The sequence below is a fragment of the Brienomyrus brachyistius genome, chromosome 18, assembly GCF_023856365.1.
Source record: "Brienomyrus brachyistius isolate T26 chromosome 18, BBRACH_0.4, whole genome shotgun sequence".
Taxonomy (NCBI): Eukaryota; Metazoa; Chordata; class Actinopteri; order Osteoglossiformes; family Mormyridae; genus Brienomyrus; species Brienomyrus brachyistius.
Window position 1 is genome coordinate 9,142,315 of NC_064550.1, and position 16,106 is coordinate 9,158,420.

The 16,106-nt window shown below is 41.1% G+C and overlaps 1 protein-coding gene across 7 annotated transcripts in view; it reads left to right on the top strand.

Annotated features, from left to right (window-relative positions):
- LOC125712859 (olfactory receptor 4M1-like) overlaps positions 1 to 16,106 on the top strand; it is a 69,836-nt gene that overhangs the window by 3,839 nt on the left and 49,891 nt on the right. The window contains exons 1-2 of one of the 7 annotated variants that reach the window (XR_007383413.1): positions 2,230 to 2,301; positions 2,510 to 3,942. The exons of 1 other annotated variant lie outside the window; for it this stretch is intronic. The gene's annotated coding sequence lies outside the window, so the exon portion shown is untranslated. Of the gene's footprint in view, positions 1 to 2,215; positions 2,302 to 2,509; positions 4,265 to 16,106 lie in introns of those variants that run through there. 5 more of the 7 variants (XR_007383414.1, XR_007383412.1, XR_007383411.1 and 2 more) reach the window with 5 other exon arrangements.

Sequence of the window (16,106 nt, forward strand, 5' to 3'; positions counted from 1 at the left end):
GAAAGACCTGAGCCTCCTCAGTAGGTAAAGCCGGCTCTGCCCTTTCTTGAAAACAATATCTGTGTTCTTGGACCAGTCCAGCTTACTGTCAATGTGAACCCCCAGGTATCTGTAATCCTCAACCACCTCAACATCTGTTCCTCTGATGGTGACAGGGGTGGAAAGAGGAGCCTGCTTCCTAAAGTCCACAACCAGTTCATTTGTTTTTGTGATGTTTAGCTGTAAATGGTTCAGCTCACACCACTCAACAAAGCTGTCCACCACACTCCTGTATTCATCCTCCTGTCTGTCCCTGACACAGGCCACAATGGCAGAGTCATCAGAGAATTTCTGCAGGTGACACGACTGAGACCTGTACCTGAAGTCAGACGTGTAGAGGGTGAAGAGGAAGGGAGATAGGACAGTCCCCTGTGGCGCCCCCGTGCTGCTCAGGATGCTATCAGAGCAGCAGCTCTTCAGCCGGACATGCTGTGGTCGATTTGTTAGGTAGTCCGTAATCCAGGCTACCAGTGGGGTGTCCACCTGCATTTCCGTGAGCTTATTCCCCAGCAGTGATGGTCTGATTGTGTTAAAGGCACTGCAGAAGTAAAAAAACATGACCCTCACAGTGTTTCCAACAATGTCAAAATGAGAATAAGCCTGGTTCAGCAGGTAGATGATCGCGTCCTCCACGCCGATGTGGGGCCGGTAAGCAAACTGTAGGGGGTCCAGCTCAGGCTCCACCAGCAGCCGCAGATGTTTCAGGATAAGTCTCTCCAGCACTTTCATGACATGTGAAGTCAGAGCCACTGGCCTGTTGTCGCTGGGGGTTGAAGGGTGGATCTTTCTGGGGACAGGAACCAAACAGGATGTCTTCCAGAGTGACGGGACCCTCTGCAGTTTCAGACCCAGTTTCAGTTTGCTCCTCTAGCAACCGCTCATTCAACACAAAGTCAAATCAGCGGAACCCAAGGATTCTTCAAAGAGACACTGTATCAAATGAGTCCAGTATTCTTCTCAGCTCACTGGATCGTGTCCATGTCTCACAGCCATACAACAAGACATGGACCTTCGTCCTCTTGCAAAGATATCGGGAGCGCCACACACCCCATTCCAGCGACCTCATGACCCCCCATGCTCTTCCAATCCGTCTGCTGACTTCATAGGAAGAGTCACCAGAGACATGAATGTCACTGCCGAGGTAGGCAGATCTCTCGACAAGATCGACATTTTCCCCACAGACAGACACATTACTAATGGCTGTGCCTAAGAAGTCATTAAATGCCTGGATCTTAGTCTTTAACCAGGACACCCACAATCCCAGACACTCAGACTCTCTCGAGAGCCCCGATCAGAGCCTCCATTGACTCAAGATCAGTAAATCTTTCTTCACCAACGGACGCCCCACAGCCACTGGACCCCAAAACCCTGCCCATCACCCAGTCCATACAAGCAATGAACAGCGCAGGAGCAAGAACACACCCCTGGTGAACCCCAAAATCAACTGGAAAATACGCAGGGGTTCTCCCTCCACTCCGCACAGCACTCACAGCACCAGTGTACAGGCCGGCCACGACGTCCAGCAACTTCGGGGGGATCCTGCAAAGTCTCAGGATGCCACACAGGGCCATCAACCTAGTCGAACACTTTACGAAAATCAAAGGCTGCAAAGATACCTCAGTGCAGATCATGGTAGACTTCTTAGATGTAAAAAATTGTATATTGGCAAAAATTGCATACATCATCTAATTTTACGTTATGGGACAGATGACAACTTCAACAACAATGTCAAACCCGCTCTCAGGAACGAACCGAAAGGTGGAAAAAAAATCTAGCAACAAACCACACTGTTAACGTTTTCTAATGTTATGTCCTATGACAAAATGTGTTAGTTTTAAATGATATTAAACTAAAATTTGTTTGCATATGGGAAATACATTGTGTGTGTGTGTATGCCTGTGTGTCTGTGTATTTACTATTTATCCATATAAATCCCCCCCCCCACCAGGTCAGCAAATTTTGGTCAGGGGGGCATGATAAATGATGTTTGGGCTATTTAGCTGAAAGGTTTAGAAACCTTGGATACTTGTCATCATTAACGACAAAGGACCTCAACCATTACATCATTCACGATGAAGTCATTCCAAAATCATTCCAGTGCCGAGGAAAAAAAATGTAAGCCTCGATCTCACAGGAATACCTTGATTATATATATAAAGACACCATCACTGCTCTCACTGCAGTGTCTGAGCATCGGAGCGTGAGAAGGAAGAGGCTCAGAACGAGAACCTGGAGACAAGACAACGTGGTAAAATAGCAAAGGTTTAGCAGTTTTTCTTTGAATGTTTTACTCTTGTATTTGTCATCTTAAATAGACATCCATCCATCTTCCACCCGCTTCTCCTATCTAGGGTAGTGACGCGATGTTACGAGGTCTGACTCATGGCTGGAATTCACAGAAAACACGCAGCTTGCTTGGGAACCTCTCGTTCATTTGGACTTTGTGTGTCTTCACTCTTCTTCTTTCTAGGATTCTGACTCGTGTTCCTGTAGCAGATGAAAACCTCTTCTGTTCAATATTACCCTAGAAGGACACCAGCGAGGGAAGAAATATTCTACGTGGATAACAGTGCATTGAAGTTGTAACTACAGTATATATAAATGCAGAGCATATGAAAATATATTTGAAATTAATGACATTTTTCCCTTTTTTCCAGACCATCCAGATATATTTTATTAAAAATGGAAACATCCACTGTTGCTTATATCACCCTTAAGGCACTGAATGAATCCAGAACAAACAAATACATGATATTTGCATTTTCTCTTCAAGGTTATATTTTCACTCTCTTCCTGAATCTGACTATAATTATTACGATCTTGCTGGAGAAGGACCTACATCAGCCGATGTACATTTTCCTCTGTAACTTGTGTATAAATGGGTTGTACGGCACTGTGGGATTTTACCCTAAATTTCTGTCTGACTTACTCTCTGACACATATTTGATTTCCAACAGTGGATGTTTACTTCAGACCTTTGTCATCTTCTCATATGCATTATGTGAATTTACCAATTTAACAGTGATGGCAATTGACAGGTATGTAGCAATATGCAGGCCTTTGCATTACAGTACTGTAATGACACCTGTTACTACAGGCAAGCTGTTAATTTTTATTTGGATACTTCCATCCTGCACAGTTCTGTGTTCCATTATTCTGAAAATTACTCTTCCTTTTTGCGGGCCATATGTCAGCACTCTGTATTGTAAAATAACTGTTTCAACCTGCAAACAGGAGAATGTGGGATTTACATTCAATTTAGTAACAGGATGTATATACTTATCAATGGCCATATTTGTCGTCTACTCCTACAGTAAATTAATTTCTGCCTGCAGGAAATCAAAAGAAAAGCAATCTAAATTCATGCAAACATGTCTTCCCCATTTACTAAGCTGCATTAACTATCTATTTTTCTCCTTCCTTGATGCATTTAGCGATAAAAACATTCCACAGTGGTTTAGCAGCTTTATTTCTGTGGCATTTTTAGTCATCCCTCCTGTTATTAATCCCCTTATTTATGGCATCAATCTCCAATCTATACGCTCAAAAATCTGTAAATACTGTAAAGGAGGGTAACTTTTGGAGTGTGGCTTCGCATTTTGAATAATGTGATTTCTTAGGTAGATATGTTCTCTATATATTTTTCTTAAAGTTAGCTATCCTACACTCATTAAAGTACCTCATTTAAAGTGTGAATTTAATGAAAACTTTTGAACATACTGCTTTAAATACATGTTTAATTGAATACATGTTAATTTATCTTAATCATCTGCACATATAGTATATATATACAATTTGAGCTGAAGGTGGTTATTAATGTTGCCTTTAAGAAGATAGAGTTAAATAGAGTTAATGTGCTCCTGAATCACATGCACATTTACAGTAGTCGACGTTGCAGCCCAGGTGGCCACATGTGTCGTCTAATTGGTTGACCGGTGCTGATTATAATAGACAGCTAGAGCTCACAGTTGTATCACACTTATGTTTTCCCAAGCGGCTAGTGATGAGATGCTTCTGGCTTTTAACAGACTTGCAGTGTCTATAGGGAGCTGCACTGCGTGAGCTGCAGTGATTAGTGTGCTGTGCTGTGCTGGGCAGGCTAGAGAGAGGCGACAAAAATGTGTCAATGAGACCAAAACATCCATCTTATCTATTTCTCATTATCTTATGTTTAACTGTATCACCAGTAAATGTACTGTATATTATGGCATTCTTAAATTTAATTGTTTCTGGCTTGTTTCTAATATATTATGGTTGTTTTAATACAGAAAATAAAAAAAATAGAATAACCTCTTTCTGAGATAAACATGCTTCTAGCTAAAATATGTAATGTTTATATTATTGTCTGTGTTTATGTATCAGCTGGTATGTGTCAAATGTGTAAAAATGTAGGCAGTGTATATGTGTTTGTGTGTGTTTATCATGAAACACAAGGTTTACACTGCACACCAACAATAACATGTGGGGCTGCACGGTGGCGCTGTGGTTATCATTGTTATTTCACACGTCTCGGACCAGGGTTCGAGTCTCTGCCATGGTTCCATGTGTGTGGAGTTTGAATGTTCTCCCTGTGTCATTGTGGGGTTTCCTCTGGGTTCCCCAGCTTCTCCCTGCAGCTCAGGAACAGGCTGAGGTAAACTGGAGTTACCAAATGAATGATTCAGAGTGCCCCTAGTGAGCAAATGGTGTATGAGTGTGCCCTGCAATGGGTTTGCACCCCATCCTGGGTTGTTCCCTACTTTACACCCACAGGCTCCAGACCCCCCCCCCCCCCCCAGACAAGCAGCTTCAGAAAATGGATGGATGGAAAAATAACAAATAAAAAATGACAAGAAAATAAGTAATTTTCTAACACATATATTAGAGCTATATGAAACAGGCATAAGCCTACTATTAAAACTGCAAAGACTTCATTAAGTGCCCCGCACAATTTGAAGCATAACTGGATGCATAAACACGTAAAGTGAAGTAAATTTTTTTTTGTTCAGACATATGCTTTATAGGGATATGCATCTATCTCTGAGGCGATGCGATACACATCTCGATGCATCGCCAAAGATCCGATACATTAAAGATTCATATAAAACAACTACTACTGTGATACAACACCCCTATTGCAGTGGAGTACAATTCAACACGATACGATGCAGGGCATTGCCGGATTTGCCTCCAACTCTCATGATGCTCGGCTGAGAGATTGGCAGAGATTTGGCCGCTGACAGCAGTGGTGAACTGTAGATGAGAGTGAGGGATTGATAACAGTTTAGAGAGGGGGAATCAATCTAAAAATAAAATCATTGGTCAAAAAAGATGGTTCAAATTTCTATATAATAAAGACGTAGAGCCTCTACTAAAAATAATATATTTATGTAACGCTGGCCGTGTGCTGCCTCCCGCTTGATAACTCCAGTGGGCAGGGCAGGCCAGGCCCAGGACCCTCCCGTCATAGCACTCTGCATTGTTTCAGTAGGTTGATGATGTCACTGGCATTGTCAGGGAGGTGCAGGCCTAGCTGTGGTGCAGCAGCAGCAACTGTGGTGACAGTCTGATTCTTTTTCTCCTTCCTTGATGCATTCAATGATAAAAACCTTCCAGTGGTTTAGCAGCTTTATGTCGGTGGCATTTTTAGTCATCCCTCCTATTATTAATCCCAGTATTTATGGCATCGATCTGTGCGCAACGAAGAATATATTTTTCCACCAAAACGCACCCCTAACAATCCAATAAACATTGATATTATTCACATTAGTAGAAAACAAAGCGCAAATTCTCTTCCCCAATGATCCACACACCACAGAAAAAAATTTTTTTATAACTTATTAAAAGCCTATAAATGAAGGGACAGAAAAACACTCAGAAATTGGCTGGAGTTCTAATAAAAATAAAACATAGCATCCTCTTTATTAGGAAGACAATTACTTGATATTTTCATAATATTTGTTCACAAAAGTTTATATATGTATGCTTGATGTTGAGCTCTGAAAAAGGAGTAGAAATAGAAAACACCCATTGTGTAATTGGAACACTGTCTATATGTCAACACAATGATTGTCACCAAACACCTATACCTCAAACTCCCACCCTGGTCGCTGTGTAATGATCTGGTAAAACTGAAGTAAAGGAGGACCCTGCTGCTGGAGCTCTGCTTTCCCAGTCGAGGAGTCAAAGGAGTCGAGAAGGACTCAAAGATCCCTTGCGGAGGACGTGCAGAAGAATTTGACTCAGCTGAGAAGCTAGTTTGCTGAGGTAATGATCTGGCAAGTAGCCTTGGACTGTGGGTTGCCTCCTTCCCCGCTAGAGAGAGATGCAATACCGCTTTCGTCAAAATGACAGGTCGGGTCAAAGGTCACGTTCAAAAGTTCAGTGGGCGGAGCTTATGTTGTAGTGGGTTGAGCTTGGTTGTGTAACTGACGCAATAGCATGTGGATTTAATTATTTATTTAAATATTTTTTTTTTGTCTTCTTCCCCGGGGGTTGGTTGTGTAACTGCTGCAATGGTATTTGTATTTAATTATTTATTTATTATTTTAAATGATTGTGGCTTAGGGGGCCTGGGTTGGTTGTGTTAGTGATGCAATGGTATTTGGATTTAATTATTTATTATTTTAAATGCTTATTTTAAATGTTTATTATTTTAAAATGATATTGAGGAGAGTGCTTATGAGTGTGTATTATTTTAAAAATGATATTGATGAGAGTGCTTATGAGCGTGTGTTATTTGAATAAGTTATTATTATTATTATTTTGTGGGGCGCGGGCGGGAGTGAGCGTGGCTGGGTTACCTGATGGAGCGCGAGCGTACGGTGTGCGGTAGCGTGGTAAGGTCCCCGGGCTTCGGAGAATCAGCAAAGGACTTATTCACATACTGGTGCGGTAGCGCGGAAAGGTCCGCACGGCTTTGGATAATCCTCGGAGAGAGCGATGCGGGAGAGCTGAGAGGCGTGCTGCTGCGCGAGTCTGAGAGAAACTGTGAGAGACTGTGGGATAAAATGGTAAAGTTGGAGCAAAGAATGAGAGGAGGAGGTGCAGGGTCTATCGTCCAATAAAAACGCTCGGCGCTAGTTTTGACCGTGTGTTTTTTCCTCACGCAAGCGTTTGTATCACATCGGCGTATGGCGCCAATTTGTAAAGGTCATAAGTCGAGACATACATCGAGTCTGTCAATTTGTCCGCCAGTAAATTCTGCAGGGCCGTGCCACCTGGCCATCGAGGCGCCCCCCTACCCGGCCACGCGGGCCATACATCGAGTCTGACACTTTTGCCCTCCAGTAAATTCTGTTTAAAGTTTTGTTTTCACATACGTCCCAAATTACAGATAATTTTCTTACACAGGCACGAGTAGCATCATCAAGGCCGTACCACCTGGTCATACATCAAGTCTGACAATTTGCCCGCCAGTAAATTCTGTTTATAGTTTTGTTTGTCATACATGACCGTGCAGATATGGGGTGACAGAGACAATTAAATTGTATTGCGGCGAGCGGGGGGGCCTATTCCTCCTAGGGCAGAGGCACAAGTATCTTCGAGGTCTTACCCTTCCTGCCAGCCAAAGAGGTTCATCCAGGCCTTACCCGGTGAGTATATTATTTCTTTTATTCGCGTGATAAAAATGCTAATTAATTAAATTAAATTAAATTAAATTAAAAATAACATTCTAATAATAGGTATTCTCTGTTTTTTCTATGTACAAGAGAGAGAGACTGCGCTGACCGGTCAAGAGAAAATCTACAAGAGACCTGAATCAGCAGTGTTATAAAGCACATAGCCAACGCTAATTAATAAAGAATTTAAGCATAATAGCCCAGACGTACCATGGCCTATAGCTGGTAGAAACGGAGCTATCCTACGGCCTACAAGATAAAAGCATATGGCACCAAATTGGAATCAGTAGTCTTTAAAAGAATAAATGGACTAGCAACTGTCTCTGGGGGAGCAGCCCCGGTTAGGTACTATTAAGCAGCATTTAGTGACATGCATCAAAACACATTTTTTAAAACTTTGACAGAATAAAGTCTTAGTTATTTTAATAAATACGTTTTTCAGTAAATGTTTATTCACGCGCATGCGGACAAACACACACCCCGGAGGTCAAACTAAAAAAAAAGTTGATACAAACTACAGTTGTATCGGACACGCACACAAAAACACAAAAGAGTTTGCTCAATCAAAAAACACCAAACATATATAGTTCACGTTTTTTATTAAAATGTATAAGGATTGTTTTGATTTAAATTAATATGAGTGGAATATAAGTCATTTACGCAACAGGATTTGAGGAAGAACCTAAATAGCAGCTAGAAATGACCGACCAGGCAGGCAGAAGTCTGCTTTTCTTATCTCACAAGTCATGGAAGGGTGGGAGGGGGGGCCACATAAGTGTGGGGTAGGAACTGTGGAATCAGGCAGGGGTGTAAGAATTTAGGATATAGTCTTGTTATTTTAAAGAAGGTGTACATGATTATTTAATTATATTTAAAGAAGGTGTACATGATTATTTAATTATATTTAATAGGAACCAGTAAGCTGCATTTAGCACCATGCTGCAAATACACATTAAAAACTTTAAAGAATAAGGTCTTAGTTATTTTAATAAAGACATCCTACAAGGTGCCCACGGCCCCAGCTTATATAATCTACAAGCTTGATCTGAGATGCTTGCTGGAGTACAATGCTAAGTTGACAACGGTAACGGAGCTGCAGACTGTTTGATAGTTAATGAAACATAGTTCAAATTCAACAGTGTCAGCAGTCATCCACTATGCAGGGAGACTACAGATTTACTATAACGACCCCATTTATCTGCTAGAATTATTTAAAAATTGTTTTTGACAGAATAAAGCCTTAGTTATTTTAATAAATATGTTTTTTCAGTAAATGTATATTCATGCTCATGTGCACAAACACACACACACACACACACACACACGCACACCGGTGGTCAGGGGCTATAGAGTTTAACTTTAGGTCTGTGAAAGTATAGGACCGCCATGTGTATACAGACCCCAAAACATACTAACTTAGTCGTTCATGAGTCTTATTGTAAAAAACCACACAAAATAGACTTGTAAATTTTAAAGAAAACACATTAACAGCTTTTGTTAATGTTTAAATGTATAAAAACTTTAGATGTGTTTGTTAAACAGTCAAACAAAAATGTGTTATTTTAAAGTAGTATAAAATATAACCTTAACTTTGGACGCAAGATGAACAACCTACACAGACACAAACACAGACAGACACACACACACAGCAAAACCCCAAGCATGCGCACAAGCGCACAACCAAAGGTTGGGAAGTGTGCTTTCCTTATCTCACAAGTCATGGAAGGGTGGGAGGGGGGCCATATAAGTGAGGGGTAGGAACTGTGGAATCAGGCAAGGGTGTAAGAATTTAGGATATAGTCTTGTTATTTTAAAGAAGGTGTACATGATTATTTAATTACATTTAATAGCAACCAGTAAGCTGCATTTACACATTAAATGCAAATACACTTTAAAACTTTAAAGAATGGTAATATAACTTGACCATAGTTTTTAGTTACACAAATATTTTAAGACGTAACATGAACGTTTTTCAAAGTAAGATGTACAAATGTTTTAAAATGTGACATGAAAGTTTTTCAAAGTAAGATGTACAAGTATTTTAAAATGTAACATGAAAGTTTTTCAAAGTAAGATGTACAAATGTTTTAAAATGTAACATTAAAGTTTTTCAAAGTAAGATGTACAACTGTTTTAAGACGTAACATAAAAGTTTTTCAAAGTAAGATGTACAGATGTTTTAAGATGTAAGATGTTTGGGTGTTTTACAAAAACATTTTGTTATATGTTTGCAGCCCAAACGTATTTTTAAAATGTACAAAGTTTTATGCATTCATTTTGTGAATTAGTTTTGAAATCTAATATGAACATGGCTTTTATTTTACAAAAGCAAAGTTGTAAAAAGTTTGTAGGGATTTTATCAAAGGAGATTTTGTTAATGTAATATGAAGTTTTTTTTATTTTCAAAGTTGCACAAGTGTTTTAAAATGTATCATGTATACGTGTGTTTTATTTTTCAAGCTTGTGTACATTTATCAAATGAGTTTTTAAAATGTACCATGACCGGGTGTTTTATTATTCAAAATAAAAGTTGTGCATATGTTTTGTTATATGTATGTAGCACGGTTGTGTTTTTAAAATGTACTAATTTTGTGGGGTGGTGGGAATAAACCGTATTTAAAGGGGTACCTCTCATGGAATCTACCAATCTTTAAGGAAGCACTTCTTTACACAGCGTGTAGTCAGAGTATGGAATAGCCTTCCTGATAATGTAGTGCAAGCTGAATCCTTGGGTTCCTTTAAATCAGAGCTGGATGAGATTTTAACGACTCTGAGCTATTAGTTTAGTTCTCCCCAAGCGAGCTTGATGGGCCGAATAGCCTCCTCTCGTTTGTATAGTTCTTATGTTCTTATGTTTATATGTATCTATTTTATGTTTTGGCTGCATGTTTGAACCTGAGACCAGTTTTCAAATGGAGTCTGTTTCAGAATACTACATTCACACCCCCAAAACCTTCATATCCCAAATACTGCATCATGAAAGGTGAAAATTGGTAGGTTTATGCTGGTGAAATAATGAAAATAGATGCTGCTGCTTTTAAATCATTCACAAGGTTGTTTATTGAAATGGTTTATTGAAAGGCATCTAACAATTTCAAACACATATGGAGATATAATAGACATTCGCCTCAGAATTATATTTTATGTAATTTTATCTTTAAAGTGACCTTATTAAATTTGTTTCCCGAAGTAATAATTTCATCCCACACCCTGAGTGCTTTTGCACGCTGGTTATATGTGCTGTTAGTGTGCTAACAGCATTTTCTACCCAGGGAGTCTGATCGAAACCCAAAATCAAGCTGCTGCTGTGAGCTCCTGCTGAGCACCCTGCTCGGAGGCATGTACACTCGACGGACGCTACGGAGTGTTCCAGTGACCGCCCACTAGTACATATCTGCTAGACTCGACACTCGCCGTACCGTACACCAGACAAAGCATAACACAGTGAGGTGAACAGTGATTTCTATCATCTATATTCTTGTCCTCAGTAGGCGTTATGATGCTGACGTGTCACTGAACGTGTCAGCCAATGTAGTCCATATCTGGTTTGATATCTTACTCCTGGGGATACCTGCATTTCTAGGGACACATTGAACTGCTTATAGACTTTTCCCAGTTTAGACCGTAAACCCGAACTGGACTGTGCATGAGCAGATAAGTATCATTTCCGCTCACTACTGCTTCACGGCAGCTGGGCGATTTCACAAATTGATTAATTGCAGTTTTTTTTTCTTAACAAAGGTTGTACTTAGCACTTATTTGAATTATTGTGTATATATGTGTTTTTAGGGGGCGGCATGGTGGTGCAGTGGTTAGCACTGTTGCCTCACACCTCTGGGACCTGGGTTCGGGTCTCCACCTGGGTCACATGCGTGCAGAGTTTGCATGTTCTCCCCATGTCGTCGTGGGGTTTCCTCTGGGGACTCTGGTTTCCCCCACAGTCCAAAAACATGCTGAGGCTAATTGGAGTTACTAATTTGCCCATAGGTGTGCATGTGAGAGTGTGTGAGTGTGCCCTGTGATGGGCTGACCCCCCATCCTGGGTTGTTCCCTGCCTCGTGTCTATTGCTTCCGGGATAGGCTCCGGACCCCCCGTGACCCAGTAGGATAAGCGGTTTGGAGGATGGATGGATATGTGTTTTTAAATTACAAAGATTATTTTATTTAAAGCCTCGTGCCCATTGCTTCTGGGATAGGCTCCGGACCCCCCGCCACCCAGTAGGATAAGCGGTTTGGAAAATAAATGGATGGATGGATGGATTTTATTTAAAAATAGTATTTAGCACGATTTGGCTTATTACAGTTTAATAATATTTTGTAATTATGACATGTTATAATTGTATTTTTAAATAATTTGTACTTAAAAGTCTGTGGTACATTGGGCGGAGCTTAAATTTGGACGTTATTGTTATTATGAATTATGACGTCATAAGAGGGATGGGGAACGTATCCCTTATTCTCATTGGTCGAGTGTTTTCTCCATATACCTTACATTGCCGATAGGGGGCCATATGGTTTGGGTGATAAGGGTTGCTGTTAAACTTTAATAGAATAAAAATACATTACATGTATTTATTTGTGTTATTTTTAATTGCGTTTTTATGGAATAATAAAACATATGGCAGGATGAATGCAAGCTAGCGCATACACATCCAGCGGGGCCCGTCCGGCCACAGGCACGGGCTGTTAGGAGTAGGCACAAGCACCACGGCGTATTTTAAAAGAATGTGGGGATCTGAACAGGCTGGTAGGAGTAGTTGCACGGCACTGGTAATTACACTATATTGGCAACCACTTGAGCCAGGTCATATGACCTACCAGGAAGTTATAAAAGGCTGCCAAGATGGAATCTCATTCTCTTGCTGCTGTGTTTTACAACTGGACATGGGGTGGGTTCTTCTTCCCTGTGGGTAAGGAAAGGAGGAGAGGGTTTGTTTGAGAACTTGAATGTTTAATTTAAATTTTAATTTTACCAGGGTGACTGCTAGCAGCATGTAACTCTTCATGGAGGATGCGAGGTTTGGAATTTTATCATTTGACGTGATCCCCTACGAGCTGCTGGGCTACAGACACTGAGGCTCTGGTAACTTGGGTTATACTGTGGGATTTAAAAGGTTCTATGTTTCTTTGTTGATTGTTTCTTTGTACCTGTAGCATTGGAACGCTTCCTCTTGGTGTTGCTGTGCTGCGAGGGCATTAAGCATTCCTGCAAAGGACCAGACTAGCCACTGTTTTAGGTTTACTTGATAGGCTTGTAAGTTGCAAGTGTAATTTTAGTATTGTATTTTGGGCGGTGGACATCGGACATCATCCACTACTGGCTTCCTCATCTTGCATCATCTACCCTCCCCTTATGTTTGTACATGGGATCTTTCTGTACAAGGCCGGATCCGCACAGGCTTTTGCTCTGCTGTTGGGGTGCCACACTGAGCGGACACTGTACTGTTGTGTGTAGTGTTTGTCGTGTTGCATGATGTGTGGTTTTGCTCTTTTCTTTGTCACCAGGGGCCTCCTGAGCTGAGAGCTGCGCGTGCTGATCTGACCTTACTATCTGGAGGATAGTCAGCTGCCCCAACCCTGCCAGCAGCCTGTTTTATTTGACTAATTGATTTTACATATTTGTAATAAAGTGGATTGGGTTTTATTTTCATATGCCTTTGTTGTCCTTTTGCGGGGAGGGTTCGAACTTAGCCACGTTACAGAAGGAACATTAGGGGTTCCTCCTGCCCTTACCAGGAGGTGGCGTAGTCAGAGCAGTGTGGGTATTCTGTGCTTTGGGCACCACAAGAAAGCATCGAAATGTTTTAAAGAGAAACTTTAGCGTTATTTTAAAAAGTCAAGGAATAACCCTGTTAATTCTCGTTTAAATAAATTAATGCGAGAGAGTCGGCTCTTCAAAGAAAATACTGTGTGGCTCTACGCGCATGCGCTGCATGAGAGCGAGCCAGAGAGGAGAGCGCATTCGCTAATTTAATCAAGAATTAACCGCGTTATTCCTTGATTCTTGTTGAAATGCTTAGAGCGTTTTAATTTATTCACATTAGCATAAAAGTGCTTCATTATTTAATCCCCTACAACCATGACGTTTATTTGAAATAACAGGCGCTCCGCTGGTGTCGCCATTTTGAAAGGGGCTGGCCACTTCGGTCTATTTCGACCGCTTTTTTCAAACAGACCTGCCGATTATACCCGAGCTCTGGGACTCATTTCGCCTTTTGGCCTATTTCTTCTAAAAATTTGCTGTTTAAAGGCTTTCTTCAACCTAACACTGGTAAATACCGCTAAAGTTTTTCTTCTAGTTCTTTAAGCATGTTGATTAAATTAAAAAAGTGCTTCTTTTAAAACGACGTGCTGTATGTTGGTTTCGCTTGTGCTTGTCTAAACTCGGCATTTGCTCTTCTGCTTCTTTCGGGCATGTTTGTACTTGTTAAAATTCAACCAAAAATAAAGAAACGCAAAAATAAAACAAAGCAATTAAAGCCAAGCAGTTGCTCAAATTCTGCCGTAGCGATTGAAGAACTTTTGTCGGAAGTTGGATTCGAACCCACGCCTTACTTCGGAGAACAGAATACACCTTACTTAGAAAGGCCATTTACGCTGCGTGGGAGGCTTTAGACCGCTCGGCCATGGGGCAGTTTCCAGTTGAACCCTAAGGAGTAGGTTAAGTCCAGCCTTGGCTTCCAAGCTGACGTTTTTCTACATATGTGCTTGTGTATCATGGACAGTAAGAGGGGGCAGGCAAGGAGAGAATATCTCTCTTTGGGGATCAATAGAGTGTTGTTATTATAACGTCTAAAACGTATGATGGTCTGTCGATAAATCAATAACAATATCAATGAAGTCAATGTTTATGTAAAGAAATCAGAATTCAGGAAAAGCCAGGGGCCGGACCGGAGTGTAGGGGGCGTGGCCAGAGACAGCCTGCTGACTGTTCCAAATCATGGGTGCATGTTACAAGTCCGGAACATATTTTAACTTAGTACTAACTTAGCATCATATTTGATCTGATTCGACTGAATATCCCAGGTTTCCATCTCTCATGCATCTGGTGTGACGTGTTTGTCAGACTCTCAGGCTGGCGCAAAGAAATCTTACGGGAATTGAACGTCTCACTCCGGTCAGCTGAGCAAAGTTGGTAACCTTGGTATTGTGTGTAGGAGATTCGGTATAACTATAATTTCGTTCTCCATTTACATGCCCGTAGTGTCGTTAAGTGTTATGTAGTTTTGCCCGAAACGCAAAAATTAAACAAAGCAATTAAAGCCAAGCAGTTGCTCAAATTCTGCTGTAGCGATTGAAGAACTTTTGTCGGAAGTTGGATTCGAACCCACGCCTTACTTCGGAGAACAGAATACCCCTTACTTTGAAAGGCCATTTTCGCTGCGCAGGAGGCTTTAGACCGCTCGGCCATGGGGCAGTTCCCAGTTGAACCCTAAGGAGTAGGTTAAGTCCAGCCTTGGCTTCCAAGCTGACGTTTTTCTACATATGTGCTCCTGTATCATGGACAGTAAGAGGGGGCAGGCAAGGAGAGAATTTCTCTCTTTGGGGATCAATAGAGTGTTGTTATTATAACGTCTAAAACGTATGATGGTCTGTTGATAAATCAATAACAATATCAATGAAGTCAATGTTTATGTAAAGAAATCAGAATTCAGGAAAAGCCAGGGGCCGGACCGGAGTGTAGGGGGCGTGGCCAGAGACAGCCTGCTGACTGTTCCAAATCATGGGTGCATGTTACAAGTCCGGAACATATTTTAACTTAGTACTAACTTAGCATCATATTTGATCTGATTCGACTGAATATCCCAGGTTTCCATCTCTCATGCATCTGGTGTGACGTGTTTGTCAGACTCTCAGGCTGGCGCAAAGAAATCTTACGGGAATTGAACGTCTCACTCCGGTCAGCTGAGCAAAGTTGGTAACCTTGGTATTGTGTGTAGGAGATTCGGTATAACTATAATTTCGTTCTCCATTTACATGCCGGAAGTGTCTTTAAGTGTTATGTAGTTTTGCCTGAAACGCAAAAATAAAACAAAGCAATTAAAGCCAAGCAGTTGCTCAAATTCTGCCGTAGCGATTGAAGAACTTTTGTCGGAAGTTGGATTCGAACCCACGCCTTACTTCGGAGAACAGAATACACCTTACTTAGAAAGGCCATTTACGCTGCGTGGGAGGCTTTAGACCGCTCGGCCATGGGGCAGTTTCCAGTTGAACCCTAAGGAGTAGGTTAAGTCCAGCCTTGGCTTCCAAGCTGACGTTTTTCTACATATGTGCTTGTGTATCATGGACAGTAAGAGGGGGCAGGCAAGGAGAGAATTTCTCTCTTTGGGGATCAATAGAGTGTTGTTATTATAACGTCTAAAACGTATGATGGTCTGTCGATAAATCAATAACAATATCAATGAAGTCAATGTTTATGTAAAGAAATCAGAATTCAGGAAAAGCCAGGGGCCGGACCGGAGTGTA